Here is a 26,362-nt window from a genome sequence, read left to right as displayed (position 1 = left end):
CTGGCTTCCTCTCACTTTGGATATACTTGTTAAATGGAGGCATTTGTTAACTTTACTGCCTTATGATATTCATTCTAGTTGTTAGCTATCATTTCTTTGTAAGTTCCTAGGGGCCAGGGACTGTATTCTACATTTATCTATATTGCTGTAGCCCCTGACATATTGTTGTTTTACAATAAAATCTCAATACATTCTTAGTAATTTAATCCATGACCACATTTATCCTTAACATTTAAAGAGTTAAGAACAAAATAAAAATTAGTAAAAAAAAAGCCCAAGATGGCAGAAGAGTCATGAGAAAATATACAACACATGTGAAAGAACTCAATCCAGAATTATTTCAGCAAGTAATTGTAACTGGGAAACATGAAATGGACATTTGGAATGACATGGACACAAATTACAATAATTTTATGCAGAAGTTTAACTGTTCTAAATTGATTGTCATAGCAATAAGAATGAGAGTACATAAAGGCTATTGGTCATCAAACATTTGGCTTATTTGACAAGTCACAAGAGATGACAGTGAAAAGTGACATTAATTTAGAATACAAAATTGTTTGTAAAATCTTACAAGACTTTGAGCAATAGTATCCTATAAAATGAAAAGAAGCAAAAGAAGGTAAAACCTTTAAAGTAAGATTGGCAAGAAACCTGCCTAAGGGCATTTTGGGATTAAAAGTAGTAAGACAACAAATTGTAGAAAGAGAATAGATCTCTAAAGATAATTATAACAATTTTTGCTATCAAAGACAGTGGGACTTCTACACTTGAAACTAGCATTGCAATTCAGGATATGCTTATAAGAGAGACATAAATGGCACTAAAGAAGATAAAGGCAGGAAAAGTCCTCAAATTGGCACAAAAATGTGTATGTATACATGTATATACAAATATATCTATATATACACACATACATGTAAGTATAAGTGTATATATATGCACATGTGTATTTTCTAAATATATGTGTGTATACACATATACATACATATAAATATGCATGTGGATATATGTGTGTATATGTATATATATATATGTGTATATGTTATTTGTGTTAAAGTAGACACAATTGTGAGAGAGCTGAAGGACTGCTATATGAGGTATTTGAAGATGGGGAAGATATTAAAGGGTGGAGAAAAAATTATCTTGGAAAAAAATCCATAAAAGTTGATTGAGAAAATAATGACAACTACTGAGATCTATATCTACTCTCTTACCTTTATGAAATCAACGTGTGAGTCATCTATGTATGGACTAAGGACATCATTGAAGGTATTAATATAGAACAAGCAATCTTTTGTGAATTATATTTAACAATGGACTGCATGTTTACCATTTGATAACTGACTGAAAGTAATAGCAAATATAAATCTCATTGGGCTTTTTGTTTATTGAAAATGAAAAAAATTGATAGAGCAAAATGCTCTAATAGGTCATTTCCAACAAGGTATCTCATATTCATATGTCAAAATAATTTAAAATCATTTGAAAGACATAACAACTGAACTAACTTTGTTCAATGGTTCTCTGATGATAAAGAAATGAGACACAAAATTAGTGAGATGTATGTTTGCCAAGGGTGTTCACCACTGTGATGGATATATGCAATCTAGATCCCAAGTTGGAGTGTGTTTTTCTGTGGATGGTGAGGTCCTCTATTTTGTAGATGATATTTCACCTAGCATTGGAACATTACATAGCTTCTAGAAGAGATCTGCGTAATCATTCAAAAGAATTGGTCCAACCATCCATGCAGAAAAGTTCAATTAGTTAAAGAATGTCTGTTGCCCAGATTATGGCATGCATTTGGATGGAAAACTTAGTGAGGTTATCCATTAGTATGTACGCAATCTATGACAGAACAAGTGAACAAATTGGGTCTGGAGTTGAAAAAGAAGAAAAGAAGCCAAGATTACCTTCACAAAATTAAAAAGTATCACTCCATGTTTTCTACCAAAATAAAGGCTCATCTTTTTAATTCCAATATTCTACTAGTGTGACTGTATGGCAGCAAAAAATAAAATATAACAGTCTCTAAAGAATTAAAAATGAATTCTTTTATAGAAGGCAATGGAAAGTCTCACAGTAGATATAAGTGGGCTACATCATATAAACAACGTAAAGGTTTAAAGAGAAACAGAAATAAAAGATTATGGTAGGAAGAGAATATGGACTGGTCACGGGGCAAGGGATAGTAGATGGACAGCCAGAATACTCCATCGGCATTCTCACATCGGACTCACATGGTCAAGAAGAAGCAAATAAGGACTGCAGAATGGCATGTGGGACCCCTGTAGAGAACCTGTTGGAAAGCATAAACAAGAGTTGCACAGGACAGGCAAGCATGGATGGATTTGGATCTGCATTGTTAAAGAGGAGTCTCAAATCTTCAAGATCATAGATGTATTTGATTAAGATATCCATGTTAATACTAAATATGTATCTACATGAGAATACAGAATGATGACAATTATAGCTAATATTTACTTAATGCTTTAAAGTTTGCAAATTGCTTCACACATGTTATTTTATTTGGTCATCACAACAAGGAAGTAGGATTCCCTATTTTAAAGATGAGGAAAATGAAGCTAAGGGAGGTTATGCATGTTCCTTACACAGCTAGTGCCTGAGGAAGATCTTCCTGATGGCAAATCCAATACTCTATTCACTACATTCTTCAAAGCTACACAGTATCTTTTCTTCCCGAATGTTGTTGTTTTCTTTGATGTTGTCTATATTGAATTAGTAAAAGTGCGAAAGATAAGATAGTCTATCAAGAAGCTTTTGCTGTGAAATCAACAAGCGATCAATATTTATTGAGTTCCTCGTATATGCAAGCCACTGTGTAAAGTGCTGTAAAACATGTAAATGAGATACCACTTCCATCCTCAAGGAGTTTACAATGTTAACATGTAAACAAATACATGAAAAGGTAGCAAGAAAGTAAATGAAATGAATGAATAACTGATGGAATCGCTTAATGCTGGAATAGTATAGAAGAGCGAGTATGATTCTAGCCAACACTTTTTGGAAAGGTGGATAGAAGCAGTAGAATCTGAGTTGACTTTAGATGACCAGCTAGATTTAGTCGGAGAACAGAAGCAAGAACATTCTAGGCAGGGGGAATAGCATGAGTAAATAAATATTCAGGAAAACAACTCTAGATACACTAAACAAAAACTCCTCCTATACTTTTATAAAGATGGAGAATATTTTATGAAGTTCAATCATTATTTGTTCTAATGACATATACCTTGAACTTTATTGGTAAGTCCCTTTCAAAATATTCACACACTACCTTTTCTGTATGTTCTGATTTTTCTATTTTTTTCATTAAACATACATTTAAAATCTCTTCATCTTCCTATCAAATGAATATAAGGTATTGAACTATGCTCCTTTACTATTCCATAAAATGAAATAAAGATATTTATCAAAAGAAGGGCTTTACAGGCAAAGGAAACAACCTTAGCAATAACATAGGCATAAGAGCAAAATAAAGCATATTTATATGGGTGCTAGATATTAAATACAGATGTAAAACAAAGATTATGTTTTAAATACCATCCAGATGCTATTTACTCAATTTTAGACACTTGTATTCTTGAAATAATTTCTATAATTAAAGAACCACTTTCTTATTAATTTTGATACAGTGCATGCTATCCCTTTCTCACCAACTTCATTTTTATCACGTTTTTAAAGTTGTGATCAAGTTCACTAAACTAGAAAATGTTAAAAAAAAAAGTTAAACTAGAAAATGTTGAAAAATAATAAAATTACAAACAGTTCATGGAACTAAAAATAAAAGCATGGAGTTTTTCTATCTAGTCTTCATTCTATATTTTAGCTGAAAGGAGACAAACTGAATCTACCAAATGTGTTATGTGTGGATGACAGAGTAATATAGAGTACTCACTTATCACTCAATCTATTTAAAACTTTTATGGATGAAAAAAATTCCATTAAATCAGCAAAAAATGAATTCTTTCTTTGAATATTAAAAGTAACTTTATTAATTAAAAAATGAACAACCATTAAAAAAAAAATCCAAAGAAAACATGCTCTACCAAGAAGTTTTCATGGTAACTGAATGACAAAACAAAGGCTGGTCCTTTCTTTGTTTTTTATTGTGACTAGGATATAGTACAAGTTCATATCAATTAGTTCATTAAACTTATTCTTTTTCCCTTAAGTAGTACCGCTTTTCATTCAAATACAGAACTTGCCCTTTATTATAAGCATCAAGACACTAACTGAACTACTTAAAAAATCCTTATCTGGCTCCCCAATAAAATAGGAATGGAAGAGTATCATAAGATGAATAAATGAGAACCTGCAAGGTGAAGAGCAGAAACAAAAGAAAATGACAAGGGAGAAATCAAAGGAGATAAGAAAAAATATCAGACAAGAGTCTCTCCTGCTAGGAACAGCATTTCATTCCTATCAGTCATCTAAAGGAATGATTTATTTTTTAAAAGTATAACACAGAATTAAGTTAACAGTGAAAAAAGGCAACATGAACTAATTTATCCATAGTCATGAGGATTAAAAGTTATTTAAAAGCAATTGAAATAAGTAATTTTTGAAAATAGCAGAATAAAAATTAGTCAAAATTTACTATATTCAGTAAATTGTATATATGTATACACATATTCAATTCACTATATATGGTAAATTTTGGCCACTTTGCTATATACATACGTATATATAATATAATATATAAAAGTTACATGTCATAGTATAATATTCACATCCATATTATGTATATATACTTTATACATAAATATGCATATCATGAATATCTATTATTTATTACAAAAATGGTAAATGTTAAGCATACATGAGAGTTTTAGGATGAAAGTCAAAGTATGTATAAAGTATGTACAATGCAAAGTATTCAGTTACCATATATATTATATATAATTATGTTGCTGACATATACAAAAATTTTCATACACATTGGTAAATAGTAAAATTCACCATTCAGGAATGGCAAGGAATGGCTCAGAATACTATTTAAATGCTATTTTCTCTAGAGCCAAAATATCTTCCAATGAATTGGGTTATTAAAATATTTTGTAGAAATTCATAAATTCATTTACAACATATAATTTTCAAAGAAATCTGCACTACATTATGCAGACTTTACTGCACTTCCCTCACCCCATCATTTGATAATTATTTGTTCCAAATGTCATCATCATTGCCTTTAAATTAAAAGACCACAGTTTAAAAATCACAAAACTTTATTTATCCCCCATAGTAGTCAATTTTAACTTAATTAACTTTGGTTTAATAGTCCCAAAATGTGCAGGATCTACCAAAAACATTATGGTAAGTGAAGCAGTTTAATTTAGAAATGAAAAACATGAATGTCTTTAAAAATGCAAAATATAACTTGTAATTTACTTAAGAATAACCTACCTTCTGCAAAATGGATAATTCTGATTACATTAAATTGAAAAGTTTTTGCACAAACAAACCCAATGCAACCAAGATTAGGAGGGAAGCAGAGTACTGGGAAAGAATTTTTTACAACCAGTGTCTCTGATAAGGGCCTCCTTTCTAAAATACATAGAGAACTAAGTTAAATTTATAATTTGACTTTCTCCAACTGATAAATGGTCAAAGGATAAGAAGAGGCAGTTTTTAGATGAAGAAATTAAAGCCACCTATAGTCATATGAAAAAAAAATGCTCTAAATCACTATTGATTAGAGAAATGCAAATCAAAACAATCCTGAAGTACCATAACACACCTATCATATTGGCCAACATGATAAAACAGGAAAATGACAAATGTTGAAGAAGATATGGGAAAATTGGAACACTAATGCATTGCTGGTGAAGCTGTGAAATGATCCAACCATTTTGGAGAGCAATTTGGAAGTATGCTATAAAAAGGGCTATAAAAATGTGTATACCCTTTGACCCAGCAATACCACTTCTAGGACTTTAATCCAAAGAGATTACAAAAATGGGAAAAAGACCCACATGTACAAAAATATTTTTAGCAGCTCTTTTTGTGGTGGCAAAGAATTGGAAATTGAGGGGATGCCCATCAATTGGGGAATGGCTGTGGTGGTATATGAATGCAACGGAATACTATTGTGCTATAAGAAATAAGGAGCAGGCAGACTTTAGAAATACGTGGAAAGATTTGTATGGACTGATGCTAAGTGAAGTGTACAGAACCAGGAGAACATTGTACACAGTAACAGCCATGTTGTGTGATGATTAACTTTGGTAGACTTAGCCCTTCTCAACAACGCAAGAATCTAAGACATCTCTAAAAGTCTCATGATGGAAAATGCAATCTACATCAAAAGAAAGAACTATGGAATTTGAATGCAGATTGAAGCATACAATTTGCTCTTGTTTTCTTCTTTTTTGTTTTGTTTCCTCTTTCTTGTGGTTCTTTCTATTGGTTCTAATTCTTCCTTACAACATGACTAATGTTAAAATATGTTTAATAGGAATATATATGTATAGCCTATATCAGATTGCTTGCTGTCTTGGAGAGGGAGGTGAAGAGAGAGGGGGAGAAAAATTTAAAACTCAAAAGCTTGTGGAAGTGATTGTTGACAAATTGAAATAAATTAATAAAAAAAAGAAAACAAAGAAAACAAAGAACAAAAAAGAAACCTCAAGAAAAATAAAAAAAGAATAACCTATTTTCCCATATCTATCATATCCAGAAAGACCCCTCTTTTTTATTCCCCCTTCTTTTCTTGCTTTTTCTCTTCTTTGTTTCTTCCTTCTTTTATTTCTTTTTCTTCTTTCTTTCCTTTTCTAGTCTCTTGAAAGAGTATGACTCTGTGAAAATAGCACTGATCTAGAGCCAAAAGACATAAGTTCAAATCTTATCTCTGCTGTTTTATTTCCCTATATAACCTTGGATAAGTCACAATCTCTAGTGATCTCAGTTTCCTGATCTGTAAAAATAAGAGGATTGCACTATACTACCTCTGAGGTCCCTTTCAGCTCTAAATCTATGGCTTATTACTTTCATATCTCACCTCCTTTTTCTTCCTATCCATTCCTTTCTATTTTTCTTTTTCTTGCTTTATTTTCTTACACTTAATTCTTTCAGTTGTCTATAGGTTAAAAACTCTTAAAGTTACCATAACTAGATAATGGCAATGTAATTGTTTGATATGTATCTCTCCAACCTGAAACCCTAAAAAGAGGGAAATACATACCAAATATAGAGTAATTAAAGTTGAATCCACAAGATAAGAAGATAGCAACACTGCACAAAGTAAAAAACAGAAACAAGCAAAAGAAACCTCTCATAAAATAACATCTGTAGAAGCTAAATACCTAAAACTTCCATTCATCATTCCCATCCTCAGTCCACTGCACACATGGTATGCAACCAGCCCATGTAACCCTATAGGATTGTGTTTCAGGATCCAGCTGGGAGTACTCCAGTCTGGTTCACTCATGGCAGTGGTGCATTGAAACTTTCTCCCTTATCATGAATCACAAACAGTGACTAGCTAGTCAATCACAAGTAAGGGAATGTAATTGGGGGTGTTGATGGTGGCATAAGAAGTAGAACTACATAGCTGGCTACAGGGAAAGGGCCTTTTTACTGAAAGAAAATGGCACTAACAACATAGCTTCTCTCCTCAAAGTCAGTTTTCACTCTGTGAAATTTTCTTCGTGTAGGAAAATAAATAGGACCCTAAAACTCCATGAACCTGAAAAAAATGAGGGTACCTAGTCTTAGGGGTCTGTGGGGAAGAAAGGGCACCATTGCAACAGAAAGAGAATAGCAAGAAAAGTTTGAAACAAGTTCATGGGAATATGAAAACAAAAAAATTTGGAAAGAGAAAAATTCCAAGGGAAAAAGACTGACTATAAGCCTTACTTCCATGTAGATAAAGCAATAGTAAAACTCATGAAGACAGAAGGAAAAGTGAATGAAAATTGTAAAAAAAAAAAAAGCACTTAACATATCATTCAAGTATTACAGTATGAAGGAAAGTGAATGAAAAATCACAAATAAAAAAAGATTTCTGTGTACTCTTCAAATCTTGGAATATCAAAAAAGTTATAACAAGAAATAAAGCTTTTAAAAGAAAATTAGGTTAGAAATTAGGTAGGAAATTGGATTTGTCAAAACTAAACTAACTTAGAAAAATAAGCAATTTAGAAGACACTCTCTTTAAAGTAGTTGAGGCTTTGAAAAAGAGTCAGTGATAGAACTGGAATTCAGAAATGTAAAAAAAACCAATCTTAGAAGAGAAAACATTTCCATTGAAAGAAGACATAAATGCCATATGAACAAAGTAACTGACCTTGAAGACAAGATTCACAGTCATTTCATTGTTAAATTTCAGAATTTTAATATAAAATAGCAAATTTTTCAAGTACCACCACCCAGGGAGGGGGAGCCTTAAACTATACAGAAATGCAATTTAATAGCACAAGATTCCTTCATAGCCATGAGAAATCAGAAAATATAATGGATCTAGATATCCTAAAACTCAGAGTTGATCAAGTTATATCCCAAAATAGCATGTCCTATCAAGCTGAGCTTTGAAATCAATGAAACAAATATGTTCCTTTCACAAAAGAGAGGCACTCTTGCTCCTTTCTCCAAAACATAAACAGAAACAAGCAAGTTATTTGACTTAAAATCTTTTTAGACTAGAAATGCATAAGAAAAGTAAACAAGCTCAATTATAAAAAAAGATTATCACTTCTAGTTTCTAGATTATTATTATTATTTTTTGGTGAGGCAATTGGGGTTAAGTGACTTGCTCAGAGTCACACAGCTAGTGAGTGTTTTGTGTCTTAGTCCAGATTTGAACTCAGGTCCTCCTGACTCCAAGGACAGAGCTCATCCACTGTGCCACCTAGCTGCTCCTAGGCTATTATTTTAAAGGGGATGATTTAAGTTGGTATAGATTTAAAGGGATCATAAAGAACCAGGGGAAGGAAAAGTGAAAAAGATAAATTACTATCCATGTACTGAATTTCAAATTTGATTCAATATCTTTAAAGATGGGGATACCACAGTGTGAAGTCACTCAACAAAGGAAAGGGGAGATGAGACAGATGAAAGATAGAAATATGTGCCTTCAGCCTAAGACCACAGATAAATAGAAAATGGATAGTAATTTTTTTTTTAGTTTTGCAACAAGAATAAGTGGGTTATGGGAAATTAGGGTAAAATCATTAGAGAGGAGACTGGAATATACGGGAATCAAAAGATTTCACCCTAGAAATGGAAATGAAAATGTGTTATTAAAGAGCATTCCCATTGCACAAGAAAGTTTATTTCTATGATGAAAGATAAGGGTCTTATAATGGTTTTAATATTGGGAGCATTGGGGTGGTGCAATGGGTAGAGCACTAGCACAGGAGTCAGAAGGACCTGAGTACAAATCTGGTCTCAGACCAGACACGTGACACTTACTTGCTGTGTGACCCCTGGGCAAGTCACTTAACCCCAATTGCCTCACAAAAAAAAAATAATATTAGGAGCATAGGCATAATAGGCAACAGTTTTTACTGAGCAAAGGTTCTGTTTCTCCTAACTTAATTCTAATTCAGTAGAGGAAATATTTTTAGTTTATTGAGAAACCATCATTCATAATTACAGAGGAATGGGATGTAGGTACAGAGAAAGAATAATGTGACCTTAGAAGAAATGATTATGGTAAGGACAGGTGGTAGGACCAGGTATCATCACCTGGGGTACAGGCTTACTTCTACCGCATCATACTATTAATTCATTAATGGATATTTCTAATAGCCAGGCACTATATAAAGGTTCCCCCCATAAATATATAATGGAGGATAGAGTGAGATCAACAAATGAAATAACCCAAAAAATTGGATACAAGAGGAAGCTCAAATACTGTATTCTAGCAATTCTTCCTCTTATGAGGAAAATAGAAAGAATGCAGAAAACCTAATAAGATACAGCACATGTATGGGAGAACTCAGAATAGACTTAAAGGGACAAGAAATCAGACCAGTCTCAAAGGGAAAAGAACTACTTTATAAAGTAAATGAAAACTTCCCAGAAAGGAGTGTCACAAAATAATGTAAGTGAAGGTAAAAGGTTGGGAGACTGAGAAGGGAATGTTCTAAAACATTACTATCTAAGCAAGGAAAGGGAAGGATCTATTAGAAAAGGGGAGAAAATTTAAAAGGAAAAAGGGGAATAGAATGGATGTGATAGTTAATAGAAGGAGAGCAGAGAACCTGTGGGAATAAACTAGCATCAAATTTTGGTAACAAAATTAAACATAGGGAGGGTAAGAAGAAGGGGCCAAAATCAATTCAAAAGGATGAAATAGATGAAAACAAAGACATAACAATATATTTTTAAAAATTCAGTGTGACCAAATTCAATTTATATCTTGTATCCACTTAAGCCATGAAGCTATGCTGTTGTCATCAATGAGTCAGCCAGTACAAACACTCATGACTCACTATATCTAGCTGATCCCACACCTTATTTCATGACATAATGAACTGTATACCCTATCACCTTGCCATTTGCCACTTTCCCCTATACCCCTTTCCCAGCTTTCCACTAATTGCTTTGGGGTCAGTAATCCAATCAATACTTCTGTTACTGCTTGAAAAATTGGGTAAATTGACTTTCTTGTGCTCCATTCACTATCCCTATGACTCCCTTATATGTAGTGTCTCCACCCATTAGTATGGAATGTTAGTTTTTTGACAACAGGAATTATCTTGCTTTTGTATTTGTATTCCCAGCATTTAAGACAATGCTTTGCACAGAGCAAGTGCTTAATGTTTTTCATTCATTCATCAATTCATCCATCCATCCATCCATTGGACATTAAGAAAATACCATATTTAATCATATTTATTAGAAAACTGGTAAAAACATATATTTATATCAATAAATTTAAAGAAAACTTTTTAGCAAATACAGTAGTCAGGCTAAAAAAAATCAACCAAAAAGCATAGTCATGGAAGGGTATTTCCATAATATAATCAAATACGCACACATATATAAAATGAACAGTATTTGTAAGGGAGATACACTAGAATCAAGCAATCATTAAGTTTTTTTAATGAAATGCTTGCTATATGTTAGGAACTATCTATTTCATAATATATTCTAAGGTAAAGCAAGAATGATCCTCTCCCCACTGTTATTTGACATGATTCTGGAAATGCTAGCAATAACAATAAGGCAAGAAAAATAAGACTATTTAATTAAAGATGAAATAAAATTATTTCTTTTTTCATACTACATGATATTTTATTTAGAAAACCCTAACAATCAGCAAATAAACTAATTGCATCAATTAGTGGCTTCAGCAAAGTAGCAAGATATAAATTAAATTCATAAAAAATGATCAGCATTTCTTTCTAGCAATCACAAGAAAGTCAGGAGAAAATGATAGATAAATCCCTTTTAAAAATAACAAAAACATGTAAAACCATCTAAAAGTCAATATAACAGGATATTCAAGTTATGCACATCACACATACATATACTCACATACATATATACCGAAAGAACTTCTTATATGACAACAACTACTAGAGTAACTAGAAAACAGTGCAGGAAAAATATGTTTATATTAGCATCTTATACAACATGCCACAATTATCTCCAAATGAAGATGCAATCTAATTATGAATAAACAAATATTATACCTGTGTGTGTATATTCTATAAGGAAATGAATGAGAGTACTTTTCACAGTTATAGCGAGGAGAAGAATTTTTAGCCAAAGCCAGGGATAGAGAAGATAAACAGTATAATAATTTAATAAAAATAAAATTTAAGAGTCTTTTTATACAAATAAAATCAAAGTAGCTAGGACAAGGGGACAAATTGTAAATTAGAGAATTTTTTGCATCATATATCTCTGATAAGTCTCTGATATACAAACATGGACTGTGTATATGTATATGTACATGTGTACACACAACTGTATTAGACCAAGAGCCATTACTCAGTGTATAAGTAGTCAAAGGATATGAATAACCAATTCTTAAAAGAATTGCAAATTGCAATTTAAACTTTACAAATAAGTGTTACAGAACACTAATATTAACAAATATAAATCAGTACAACTGTGAGTTTAAACTTTATACCTGGAAAAAACAAAACATGGTAATTGTGAAGTGCTTTAGGAAGACAGGTACAACAATAAGTTATTAATGAAAATTAACTTTGTCTCTCCATTCTGGAAAATACTTTGGAATTATGCAAAAAAGTGAATTAAATGTGCATACCATTTATTCAACAAGGTAATTTCACTGACAGATCTATACCCTTAAGGAGTTCAAAGATAGATGAAAGTTCTCATGTACATACATATATATATATATATATATATATATATATATATACACACACACACACACACAAACACATATATTTATATATATATATTAATAGCAGCATTTGCGTGGTGTCAAATAAATGGGCATTAAATAGGTACCCATTAAATTAAGTTATTGAAAAACAAATTATGGTATATTGATGTAATGGAATATTTTTGTGCCAAAACAAAGGACAAATATGCAGCATTTTGATAAACATGGGAAGATTTATATGAGTTGATGCAGAGTACATAAAATAAAACAATTAATGCAATATTTACAAAAATAAAAGTGGAAAGAATGAAAAATAAAACAATGCTAAGGAAGTATAATTGTCAAGCTTGTCCTGAGTGGCAAAAGAGATGGGAAAATATTCTCTTTTTTCACTGGAGAGGAAAAATACTATGAGGATGGGAATACAACCACTGAATTTTTGTAAGATACAATGTATTGGTTGACTTTGCTTAAAATTTTGAAAAAAAATAATCTTTCAAACGAAAACAAAGGAAAGTTGGGGCATGCTTGGAAATATATATAGTGTGAAAATACAAGACATGAAAATGACCTTTCAAAAACCTTCCAAAGTCCTCCTGTTCTATTTATAATTTACTTAATACTTTCTAGAATTAAGATTTGTAATTATAAAATAGCTTTAGTGCATTTTTATAGTTATGTATAATTAAAATCAGAATATTTTTTAAAAATGCTTCCCCATTCAAATGTAAGCTCTGCCATTTTCAGAACTCCAGCTCCATAGTATGAAGAGGAATGATTTAAATTTTATATCAACATTGTGACTACACTGCCTTTTCCCCTCCCCTCTTCCCTTCTCAAGAGCGGCATTGTTCTTGTCTTGCCATAACTAGGCATGACAGCGCCAGACTGGAGTCACACGGCTGGTTTCTGAATCAGCGTGAAAGTACTCACCTCCTGAGTTTCCCCAGATGCTAGTCTCCTTATGAGTAAGGCTGAGGGTTGACTATTCACATACTCATTCTTGAAACAGATATCAAATCAGAGTAAAAGACAGAGAGTATAAGAAAAAGAAAACCTACAGAAGAATATTTAAATTCTTCTAGCTTGACAAGGATCTTCTTCTAAGGTAGAAGGAAATGAAACATTGTCTGTTTTATAACTTAGACCTAGATTTAATTGGCCCAGGTTGAATATGGGAAGAATTGTGGATTTTGTTTCTTATACAAATACCTACTTAACTCTCATTGTGGACTTGCTATGTATAGAAGTACTACGTTTAGTATACTGAAAATATGAAACTTTCAATCTGAAGGATCACTGCAATAGGGGCAACAGTAATATTTTAGTCTACACCAGATCTATTGCTGGCTAGGGGAATAATTTTAGGTTATAGCTGAGTTTCTATTGTATTATGAGAAAATGTGTGGAATACATATGAAAGTGTATGGGAAGTTTTGGGTGTATGTGTAGGTGATGATGAAGATTCACATGAGGACAAAACATTGGGATGCCTATGTTAATATTAGTAATGGGTAGGTAATGCAATTTTATTTTTCTAATTTTTATTCTTGCTAGAAATAGAGATAGAATTATATATAGAATTATGGCAAAGATCCTTATACACCTTAATAATCATTGTGAAATGTTACAATCTTTCCCCTCTATGTATATAAGCAGACTTTTTGGTTTAATGCTTTTTTTCTTGAATGTAGGAACCAATATTTCCAGTTTACTAAATAATAAAGGTACTTCACAGACATAAAGTAAGTATGTAAATTCTTAAATGTCCCTTCTATAGTAAGGGGGTACTAATCTATTAATTATGGCAACTTTTTAAAATCTCTAACATATACAGGTAGTTCCACTATGATGAATGTTTCAAAAATAGTAATTTATTCTTAGATGAGTGATATATTAGAGAACATTCTGAGCATAATACAAATTTTGAATTTGTTTCTGCATGATTTTTTTCCCAATAAAAAATGGGAAAAATGAAAATGGCATCACTTCAAAATAATTCACAAGCTGCAACCATCCTGATGCCCACTTCCAAAAGCAAATTTCAGGTCTTTATCAAAGCAAAGTTCCATATTTATTACAGGTCCTCTCATGCAGTAGAAATTGTGGATGGAAGAAGACTGCTACACCATTTCTACCCTCAACTCCTTCCACCTGGTTCACCAGTCCAGAGTTGCTGACTGACCAAATTGCTCATGCAGCCCAGAGCACATATTAAGGCCAATGATGAACATAGCCAATATTTATTAAAGTATTTATGTATTTCTTAACCACTTAGCCATGTATCTTTACAATTTATCTTAACCATTTATGTGCTATCACTTCTATTAGGTTCTAATTTTTTTCTAGTGTATAACTGCTGAAGTTTTAGAGGTTTGGGCTACAACTCCATTTTCCATATAAGTTCTGTGTTTTTGGTTATACAATTGTTGTGTTATTGTGGAAATATATATGCATATATACACATATAAATATATATAAGCATATACATGCATATGCATATAACTCATAAAATGCTTGTTTTTATAGTAGATGATTGCAGTAGTATACTAAATATAAATAATATTTTATACCTATATGATATTATTAGATATTATACATTATCTATAGTATTATAATTAATTTATTATATATCTTATCATAATTATTATACCTTCAAATGTACTCAATCTTCTGAGACTAGAAAAATATAAAAGAGTATATAATATAACTGTTTCTGTAGCAGTAATAAAACTTTGACATTACCAAGGAAACAATAGTACATGAGTTGTCACTTCCAAAATCTCAAGGGAAAGCATATATCTCTTTTTGGCTTTCTTATTCTTCTCTTCTCTATCTCTTCTTTCCCCAACTTTCTTATTCCCTCTTATTCCCTCCCCTCAGTGATTTGGTGTAAATTAAGCACATTATTCTAAAATGAAAAGTAACCTTTGGATAGTGTATACCTGGAAATAAAATCTAAGGCAAATTTAAGTATTCAGTATTTAATGACAATAGAAAACAATTACGTAACCAGGCTAATTTTAATTTCTTCTGTTTTCAAAGGTCATTTTGAAATCAAGGAAGTTAAGCCTGTTAAGACAATTCTCTTGTTAGTGCTATTCTTTTTCCCCTGGGGGAAAAATGCAAAAGTGAGCTCACAGTTAAAAGAAGGAGCATCAATGTTAGATTTCTTGAGCTCTGACAGTCTATGTAGTCCAGGAAAAGGAAAGGATTACAATCTTCTGTGCAGACATCACAATCCAAATAACCTTGACAAGGAGAGGGTACGTGTGGCAATTGATTGCTATAAACAGACCTATTTTGAGATCACTATTTCTTTCAATAACCCATACAGATTTAATGGAGCTTGGTTTTTATAAGAGCTATTGAAAAATACAAAAAATTGAAAACATTTAACTTATTAAAAACAGACAGTTTACAATGCTAGAATCTCTCCTTTGTAGGATAGAGGGACACTAAATAAAAGCAACACTTCAGAATTTAGACTCTTTTCCAAGAAGAAATGGATCTCAAATTCAGTCCAAGCTCACAAGTAAATGAAACATCCCTGTTGTAAAAGTATAGTGTCAAATGTAAAGAACTTTTATCAACATAAAATCCCCAAACAGCAGGATACAACTAGTATTGATGTTAGAGATACATTGACCCTGCCCATTGGTTCCTGTTTTGCCAGAATCTGCTTGAATGAGTCCATATTAAATCCATAAGATCACTTATCATTTCTGACCTCTAATCTCATTTTGCTTCTTTACTCTTCATTTCCTTACCCCATTACTGTTAACATACACTTTGCTGAGTTTCTTTATTTCTTAAAGATTTTTTTTTTTAAAAAAGAAATACTAGCACAATAAACGTGTAAGGAATATATATTAAGTAAGTGGATAAGAACTTTACAGTGGAACCCAAATGACTTTCGTAGTGCCTAAAGTTCAACTTTGATTTTGATTCAATTCAGGAAGCACTAAATAAGCATGTAATTCATTCCAAGCACTCTGCTCGGCAGAGGAGATTAAAAGAAAAAAAAACAGAAAAACAGTTCTTGCCCTACAAGAACACAGATTATACTGTAGGAAATGTACACAAATAAGAAAATCAAAATATAGGTATATACACAAAGGAACACAAAATCATTGTGTTGGATGGATAATAATAGTTGCGGGAATCAGGGAAGGCTTCTTAAAAGAGGCAGCCATTGAGCCAAACTATGAAAGGAGCAAGGATTCCAAGATGTAGAAGTCAGTTTGCCTAGTAAAATGTGTGAGAGGGGAAGAATTGCAATTAGTCTTTTTTTTTTTTTAGGCAATTGGGGTTAAGTGACTTGCCCAGGGTCACACAGTTAGTAAGTGTGTCAAGTGTTTGGTCTGATGCTGGATTTGAAATCAGATACTCCTGACTTCAGGGCTGGTGTTCTATCCACTGCACTATCTAGCTGCCCCTGCAATTAGTCTTGAAAGACAGGTTGGAAACAGATTGTGAGGGGCTTTATATGCCAAATGGAAGAGTTTTTATTTTATCTTGGAGTCAAAAAAGAATGACTAAATCTTTTTGAAAATGTCCATCACATGGTCAGACCAATGCTTTAAGCACAGTTACCAAGTTGACAACCATGTAAAGCATGGATTATAGAGGGGAGAAATTTGAATCAGAGTGACCAATCGTAAAACTATTACAGTAGTCTAGCTTGGAATTGATGAAGGTCTGATCTAGGATACTAGCAAGGGAACAGAGAGAAAGGATTGTATGCAAGATATGTTATAGAGATAAATTAGTCAAGATTGGAAGTGATTTGATGTGGGGGATAAAGAAGAGGAAATACTTAAGAATAATCTCAAAATTATGAAGCTAAGTGATTAGGAGGATGGTGGCATCCTCAAGGCAATTAGGAAAGTTTGAAATGAGTGGTGAGTTTGGGAGAGAAAATAATAAGCCATATTTTAGAAAGGCTGAATTGTAGAAGTCTATGAGACATCTAGGGAAAGATGTATAGCAGGCAGAACTATAGCTCAAGAGAATGATGTGGGCTTCATATGTAAATTTGTATCATCTATACATAGATGATAATTGAACCCATGGGAACTGCTGAGATAGTAGAGTGAAGAAAGAGAAGAAACTGAAGAAGGTGAAATGTATGTTGAGGTAAAACTAATTTTATTTTTTAAATTACAGTGAAACATTAGATTTGCCTTGAATTTTACAGGAGCTGAAGCTAGTGGAATCACAAAGTGTCCATGTTTTAGCTCATATGTCATATTGATACTAAATATTCTGAAATGAATTTCTAATTAGCTTTTTTCTACAAACTAGCTTCTATGGATGAATATACACATATGAACACCTTTGTGACATTTATCATGAGTCAGTGTAATAAGTAGTTGTAGCAATACTGTGGAGGATATATCGTAACATATATGACTAAATTGGGGATGAGAGCTTCTCCAATCACGATACTTCTTTTAGTTCTTGGTATTTCCATTATTAGAGTAATAAATATGTTATTAAAATAAAAAACTAGTTAACATAAAATAAGATAGATTTTATGAGTAATATAACTTTTGTCTATGTGCAACTGTAGAAGATATGAGATTTTATTATCATTATTCAATAAAATTAATTATAGAATTTTGTTACCTTAAAAATAGAAAACTTTAATAGTTAACCTAAGTCCACATAGCTAATACCTTTCTTTCATGTCAAGAACACCCTAGGACAATATCTACTATTTACCATTCTATAGATACTTTATCTCATTTTCTATTGTTATATCAAAATATCCACAAATCTTCAAAAAGATCAAGATCTGTAATCCAGTGCTGTCAAAAAACAAAGTTAGGAGATAATATAGGAGATGTCATACACGTTGACCACAAAATGAGATTACAAAGAAAAAGTGGCCTCAATGGAGAGAAGTAATCATTTATCGCTGTTTATTTTACTTCTTCATTATACTTGCTTATTTTTTTGTTTTTTTTTCTATTACCAAAAAAATGTTCTCTCATCTACACCTTCACCAAATAAGATTTCATTTTTTTAAGAAGGGAAAACTCCCTCTTTCCCCTCAAACATTTTAGTGCAGCAAATTTTGGGGAGGTTGCGAGGTAGTTGAAGTAGTGAAAAGACTGGAGGCAAGGACAGGTAACAGTATGAATATAAGTATGGTGCAGTCCTATCAAAATAGTGTCATGTACTAAAGCTCAAAACATGGTAGGCCTGGTATGGTAAGGAAAGCTAAAGAGAACAAAAAAGGGGTGGTTTTTTTTCTTTTTTAGCTATACTGAGGGAAATAAGAGGATCAAAAAAGGGATAGGACTTCTGCTTTGGGCAGATGGGATGATAACTATCAACAAAAACATGGTGGAGAGATTGAATTGTCATCTTGCTTCTCTTTTCTTATCCAGGAGAATAAACTTTATTAGAAGTGATAGGACAAAAATGACTAAGAAAGCACTTCACAATGTTTAATGAATTCAGGTTACCAAATCATTGTAGAATGGATTGTCAAAGAAAGATCTAGTGAACGACTAGGAAAAGAAGACATCATTACAAAGGAGATAGTATGGTTGCATGAATAGGCTATAACACACTAACCCTTTTTTCCATTTTTGATTATACTACTAAATTGGAGAATCAGGTAGCTAAAGTATATCTAGATATTAGCAAAACATTTGATAAAGAATCACAAACTATTCTTGTGGTGAGGATAAAGATATGGGACACAGCTTTGCAGAACCTGCTTCCTCATCTATAAAATGGGGACAATACTACTAACATTGCCTTCCTTAATGGGTTGTTTGGAGAGAAGTACTTTTTCATGATCTTTAAGAACTACAAAACAAGAGTGATTATTTATGAAGGTAGGTTCACTTTACCAACAGTCCTTAGTCTGAGGTGTTTAAAAAATATTTTGACAAATGTATATAAATGTATATAATTATTTTCCTTTGTAAGCCTTTATATGTCATTTTTGGGGTGAAGTAATTGGGAGTAAGTGACTTGCCCAGAGTCAAACAGCTAGTGAGTGTTATGTGTCTGAGGCCAGGTGTGAACTGAGGTCCTCCTGACTCCAAGGCTGGTGCTGTATCTACTGTGCCACTTAGTTGCCCCATATGTCATTTTTATGCATTTAACAACATTATTCTGGGAAGCGGTCCCATAGGCTTCACAACATTGCTGAAGGAGTCAATGACATGAAAAAGGTAAAAAAAATATCCTCCTTGAGTTACATCTTAACATATTGTTTTTCTTTCAGTCACACCATCCACACAATAATGTCTAGGAAAACAGATTTAAAAGATATATGGATTTATTTCACTGGGAATTCTTTTTTGAAAGTATTACTGACAGACTACTGTGCAAATCAAACATTTCTACCTACTAAAGACTCAAACAAACAATATATTATACATTATCTTGGATGGTCATGTAACTATAACTGATGTAGAATACTGTCAAGAAAAGAAGTGTGTCTTCTTTTTTTTATAGGATGGTATTCTTTTTTATAAAGCTTATTATCAGCATGAATATTTAATGGTATTTCCATTTAGAATTTGATTCTGAAGAGAAGTTTTTTTTTTTAATAGAATAAGTGTTTTAAATAACTGACCTGGCAAATCTTTTCAAAAGTATGGTTTTCAAGTGACAAAGTCATTAGACCAATTTTCCAGAGATTCATTACCCATTCACTATTTTCAAGTTGCTTTAGTTTTACATAATGTGTAAAGGTATTTATGGTGAGATTAAAGTTTAATATGCCAAATCCTCAACAAATACAACTGTTGTATGCACTTAGCTAAACAGTCATCAAACATACTAAATGCCCAAGGAACTTTCTGGGATAGAATTAGTATCATTTATATTGAGGTAGCTATCAGGAAAACAAGTTCTATTTTACAGTATTTTCTGAGGATGGGGAAAATATTTGAAGATTTTTGTATTTTCTATCTATCTAAAGCTTCTTTGTCTGTAGCACAAGATTTCTCTACATTGCTCCAGTGATCAAAAGGGATTATCCATTTTCAGATAGGGTAAAAAATGCAGCTCACTCATTAATCTGTGTATTTTTCTACTCAACACAAGATGGATATTTCTAATACAAAACAGTTTTATTAGTGCTACTAACTACTTAAGCTTTCAAATGCTACATTTTTTCTTATCCAGAGATATAGATTCCATGGCAACAACCTCTCTACCTCCTCATCTATTCAGTGTCTGACTTTTGAAGAAATGTAATTCATTTAATAAACCTATGGTTGTTGTAGAAGGACTACAAGGTATTGAAATCTATCTTAAAGTACTTTATAAGTAATAATTGTGACCAGATACCTGAACACATTTATATCATTATTTTATACAGGGGAAATGAATACAAATGGGATTTAACACTGTATTCAATAATAATGTTAAATCAAGGCTAAAAAAATTTTTTCTTTACAGTCAAAATGTTTGATTTTTATCCCACATGTCACTGACTCATTGAGTTTTCTATAAAAATGAATTGGTAATCACATAACTTTAAAATAAGATAAGGTTTTCAATTATGTCATAGTATTTTTCTTTATCTTCTTGAGAAAATTAATGTTGATTGAAACTTTTATCAGCAAAGTCATGTGAGACGGTGTCTAAGAGTCAAGATCAGCTCCTTTAGTCTTTAAAAAAAAGCCAGAAATATACCAAAAAAACCCCCTAAGAACAAATAAAACAGGAGATAATAATAATAATAAAAGATTGACAGAGATAAAAAAAATGAGCTGGAATAAAGATTATCCAAATAAAATCAAAGGAGAGCAAAACTGGAAGAACATTTGGGGTTTACACACCAAAATAGCTGGAAGACATCTCTCATCAAGGCAATCTGAGAACTACTGGTATCCCAGAACAATGAAAATGAAACAAAAAGGTTGAATATTGTGTTTCAGAAAATCATGCAAGCAAGCTAAGAATCCACAAATAGTATTTCTCCTCAGTCCTGAGAAAACACAGTTCAGAGCAGCCCTTTAGGCAGCTACCTGAAAAGCAAGTAACACCAGACTACAGTACTGCAGGACATTGGACTAATAAGCAATAAACATGAGTGAAATATCTAAGAAATCCTTAATATACTTCCTGCTGAAGTTGGATTATCACTTTACTTGAAATCTACAGAAGGAAGACATTGAGGTACATTATATAGAAGAGAGAATTGATGATCAGCTGAAATAGCTGACCATTAATTCCAAAGTCAACTTTTTAAACTTACTAGTCTATGTGAAACATCTAAAAGGCCAAAAGAAAGAAGCTTTAGAAAGCTTAAAAAATGCCAAAGAAAGGATTCAGGAGGACTATACTGAACAAGTAGAAAAGAGAAGCCTTGTGACCTGGAGAAACTATGCCTGGATCTATTATCACATGGACAGACTCCTTGAAGCCCAGAGTTACCTGGTGAAGACAGAAACAAGTTGTAAGAAGCTATCAAGTCCTTTCTGCTGTAAGGTAGAGCTTCCAGAAACTGAGTGTGAGAAAGGGTGGTAACTTCTCACATTTGGAAGGAGGTATATGAGAGGGCCAAAGCCTATTTTGAAAAGCCCCTTGAGTCAGACCCTGAGAACCCTGAATTTAATACTGGATTTGCCATTGTCATGTACTGAATGGATGACTTTGATAGAAAAGGTGCTAGTAGTAAAAGTCTTTCTCTGAGCCATCTGAAGAAGGCACTTGAGCTGGATTGAAAAAGCGCATTTTTTTGGGGGGGGGTGAGGCAATTGGAGTCAAGTGACTTGCCCAGAGTTACAGAGCTAGAGTATTATCTCTCTGAAACCAGATTTGAACTCAGTCCTCCTCATTCCAGGGCCAATACTGTATCCACTGAGCCACCTAGCTGTCCCCCAAAACACATTTGTTAAGGATTTCCTGGCACTAAAGCTTCAAGTCTTAGGGGCAAGATCTGAAGGAAAAAATATATTACGGAACCCTTGACCAAGTAACATCTGAGTTCTATGTCTTTCACTTTGAAACAGTTTTACTGGTGAGAAAACAACCCAGAGAGGGCTATTGAGCTCTTAAAAAAGGCCTTAAAAGTGGTACCAACCTCTGCTTTTCTGCATCAACAAATGGGACTTTGTTTTAGGGCACAAATGATCCAAATCAAAAAGGCCACACAGAACAAGCCCATGGGAAAGGACAAACAGGAAGTAGACAAACTAATCCAATCTGTCATATTTCATTTTGAAACAGCCATCAGAGAGAAACACCTATTTTTGTTTGCTTATTTAGACCTAGCTAACTCTGAAGCAGATCATTTTGGAAAGGTAGAGGACATTTTTCAAAAAGTGCTGGGCCTAGAGCACATCAGAAAAGAGGAGAAGCAAAACACCCATTTCAAATATGGACACTTCCAGGAACTGTACAGGAAAGCTGGAGATCTTGTCACGCATCATTACTTAAAAGGGTTAATGATAAGTCCCAAGTTTTGTGCTCCACTTGTAGGGGCTTTGCAGAATTTAGCTCTCAAATGACTGAATCAGAATTCTTTAAATGCAAAGAGTTTGGGGGCCCTTGGTATTGTTCACAGTATGGACAGGGAGAAGAAACAGGCAGTAGCATATTATGAAAGATCCAAGTAACAGTGAATATATCGGTGCTCTGTTAGAGCTGGGCCTCTCTATTTAAAATTTCAGAGTATATTTTTTTTTAATTAATTGTTAATAATTACAAAAAGAAAAAAAATCACACAAGAAAATTGCCCAGAAGTTTCAGAAATAGAGGGCAAAATCCAGATTGAGAGAATCTGCAGAACAGCATCAGAAAAGAATGCCAAATTCAAATCAACCAAAAATATAATCTTTTTGTCTTTTCATTTCCATGTTAATTTAGCAGTCTAGTAAGCAGTCAAGAGTAGAACCTTTATATACCAAGGAAAAACAAGCAAAATGATATGACTTTTTGTAAATCATAACAAAGCAAACAAAAATAATTTTCTCATAACAATATGTCCTTATAGAACTGTACATAAATAGGAAAAAAAGAGATGAGTCTTCAACAAAATGGAAGAATTTTAATCATTCTAATTAGAGAAACTAGTGGTGAACAAGTTCAACCAAAGGAAGATAAAGAAAAAAAAATGATATAGCACTACAAGATAAGTGATATGCTACAAGTTAAAATCTGCAAGGAACTAAGACTATTTCTTCAGAAATGCCCAAGAGAAAATGGCTGAGAAAGCAATTGTGGGCAAACTTCATAAAAGGGAAGATGACAGAAACATAGTGGGGGAAAGAGGGAAGAGAAATAAATCAATTAATATTTTTTGGAATAATTACTATGTATAAAGATTATTCAAAGAGTTTGTGGTGGGATAAAGGTATTTGGATTCAAACACTGAACTAATCAGATCTAAATAAGAGGGGATATTGGCAGGGGAGAACAAGAGGGAAATAAGGAAAAAGAGAAAAATGATAGGGATATGGGGGAGAGAGAAAGAGATTAGCTGGGAAATGCAGGGCTCATAGTATTATATTGTTTCAGGCAGATCAAATTTAAATTATGTAATTATAATTTTTCAAAGTAACATTATAAGTTGATGGCAAAAATACTTAAAAATTATAATTTTGAACATTAATGGACTAAATTCACCTATTAAATAGAAGAGAATGCCATAATGCATTGGAAAACAGAATCAAATAATTTGATGCATAGAAGTCACACTTAAAATATAAGAACTCATGCAGAATTAAAATGAAGGCCTAGAATTAAATTTATTGTGAATGATATAACTCTCAAAAAGTAGGAGTTTCAATTAGTTTGTGAATAGGGCAAAGTAAAACAAAAGAAACTACATTATGTTTAAAAGTATGACAGTTCAAATAAAAGCAATGTTAAATATATATGTAAAAAGTGGCATATCATTGAAATACTAAAATAAAATGCTAAACATATACAAAAGTCCTTGCTGGTAAGACGATAATGGTAGATGACTTTGTTGTTCCTCTTTCAGAGTCTGATAAATGTACTAGAAAGATAAAATCAAAGAAAATTAGAAGGAAATGAAGATAATTCTGGGAAAATATATTTGATAGACTCATCTCAATTGTTTAATGAGTATCTTGAAATATATGTATAATTGTCAGTTACACATGACATTTTTCTAAAAATCTGTCATGTGGCAAGGAACAAGAAACTCATAAATATATTTATAAAGGTAGAAATATCAAACAATATTTTATAAGTGACAATATAAATAGTAATATGCTAAGAAGACTTTAATGAAGAATAAATAATAAATTAGTGAAAGAAAAAATCATAGACCAAGAAATAATTATATTCCAGAGAAACTTGTATAATACTGAAAATATATACTAAATTTTATAAGTTGCAGGTAAAACAATCTTAAAAATTATATTTCTGAAAACAAAAAAAAGAATAGGACTGATAAAATGAGTGCAAATTATTTAAAAAGGAAAAACAGTTAAGAAATTAGCAAGCACAAAAATAAAATCAAATGAAAAAATACAAAAAACTGAAAACAAAAGACAGTTGAACTGATAAAACAAAGCAATGTTTTTGAAAATACTAATATCTAAAACTACTTTATGTGAATGTAAGAAATTTAATTACCAAACCATAAAATGAATAAATGAAATTCACCAAAATCAAGAAATAAAATAATCAGAAGCTACCTAATCTCATACAGGTAATAGGTATCTGAAAGGAGATTTCAATTTATGTCCTTTGATTTTAGAGGTAGACTCTTTCCACTGTGCCATGCTCCCTCCCAGTGATTTTCACTATATAATAAATAAAGATGTTTGCTATTTAGTATTATTTTTACCTTCAAGTGCAATGCTTTCTGTTAATATAAATAATTTCATATTATTTTCTATAAAATTATACATGCACACAAAATGTCTTATCTTAGAGATTCAAAAATCCTCAAATTATAAAATGCTAAACAATAGGCCCTTAGTAAATAGTAACCTTTTTATTTACTCCACAGCATGGCACTGTGAGTTAAAAGGTAAATCATAAATTAAGACTAGGAACAAATTTAAAATCACCTTTGTTCTTTGTTGCACCATGAGTTTCAATATAGGTTGGTGGTTAGCTGTTTGAGATGATGAGCCTCTAGGCTTTGGGGTCTTTTCTCAAGACTCATATAAAACCATGAAAGCAAAACCCTACGTCTCTGAAAAATTAACCAATAAATCAACTAGGAAGTGAGTCATACTTTATTCCTATTTCACTTTCTCCTTTGTTTGCTCCCTTAAACAACTATGATGCTTAAAGAATCCAAACTATAGAAATGGGAGCAAAGGTAACTGATTGCATCTTACTTCACCAATTAATACTCTAAGAATCCTAAAAAACAATGAAAACATTGCTGACACAAGCCAGAGGTAGTACATATCATTTACAAACAGGAAAATCTGGAAATTATTGGTGCTACTGTAGCACACTATAATTAATTGATCAAAGACTTGAAGATTAGCATCATCCTTTCTTTCCAGTATCACTGTCACTCTCTGAAAAAAAAGATCCTTCAATCAACATCATTTAGATACATTTTTTTTGCGTGAGGACAATGTTTTTCCTTTCTACCCTGAAGTGTGATTTCACATAGAAATCAATTGCTTAGAGAAGCATTTGCTGTTAAATATAGAACATAACTGAAATAAGAGAATGGATCTAATGAAGGATGGGGTAAGAAGGATTCTTATATGAGCTGCAAAAGGAGTGTGAAAGAGGAAGAGACAAAGGTAGCAGAGAAATGCTTGGACATTGAACTCACATTATACATTAATGTATGGATATAACAATAAATGAAAATTCAATGAAGTTTGGAATTGAGCAGAATAATGAGTGGGAGGTGGAGATAGAAGGAAAAAATTGGGAACATATTAGCACATATATATATGTATGTATATGTGTATACATATACATATATTATACATACATATATTATACATATCTGTGTGTATCTATATATATGTATACATATACACATACATACATACACATACCACAGTAACCAAACATTCACTTAAAAGAGTAGAAAAAACA

At 32.2% G+C, this 26,362-nt stretch overlaps 1 protein-coding gene and 1 pseudogene across 8 annotated transcripts in view; one reads left to right on the top strand and one right to left on the bottom strand.

The window, feature by feature from the left end:
* SOX5 (SRY-box transcription factor 5) overlaps nt 1–26,362 on the bottom strand; it is a 1,266,595-nt gene that overhangs the window by 419,461 nt on the left and 820,772 nt on the right. The window lies entirely within an intron of this gene.
* LOC110213803 (interferon-induced protein with tetratricopeptide repeats 5-like) lies at nt 21,398–22,975 on the top strand (annotated as a pseudogene).

This window comes from Phascolarctos cinereus, unplaced genomic scaffold, assembly GCF_003287225.1.
Source record: "Phascolarctos cinereus isolate Bilbo 61053 unplaced genomic scaffold, phaCin_HiC Scaffold_1;HRSCAF=81, whole genome shotgun sequence".
Taxonomy (NCBI): domain Eukaryota; kingdom Metazoa; phylum Chordata; class Mammalia; order Diprotodontia; family Phascolarctidae; genus Phascolarctos; species Phascolarctos cinereus.
The sequence above is the reverse complement of the archived record's forward strand: the minus strand, read 5'-3'. Positions and strand labels throughout refer to the sequence as shown.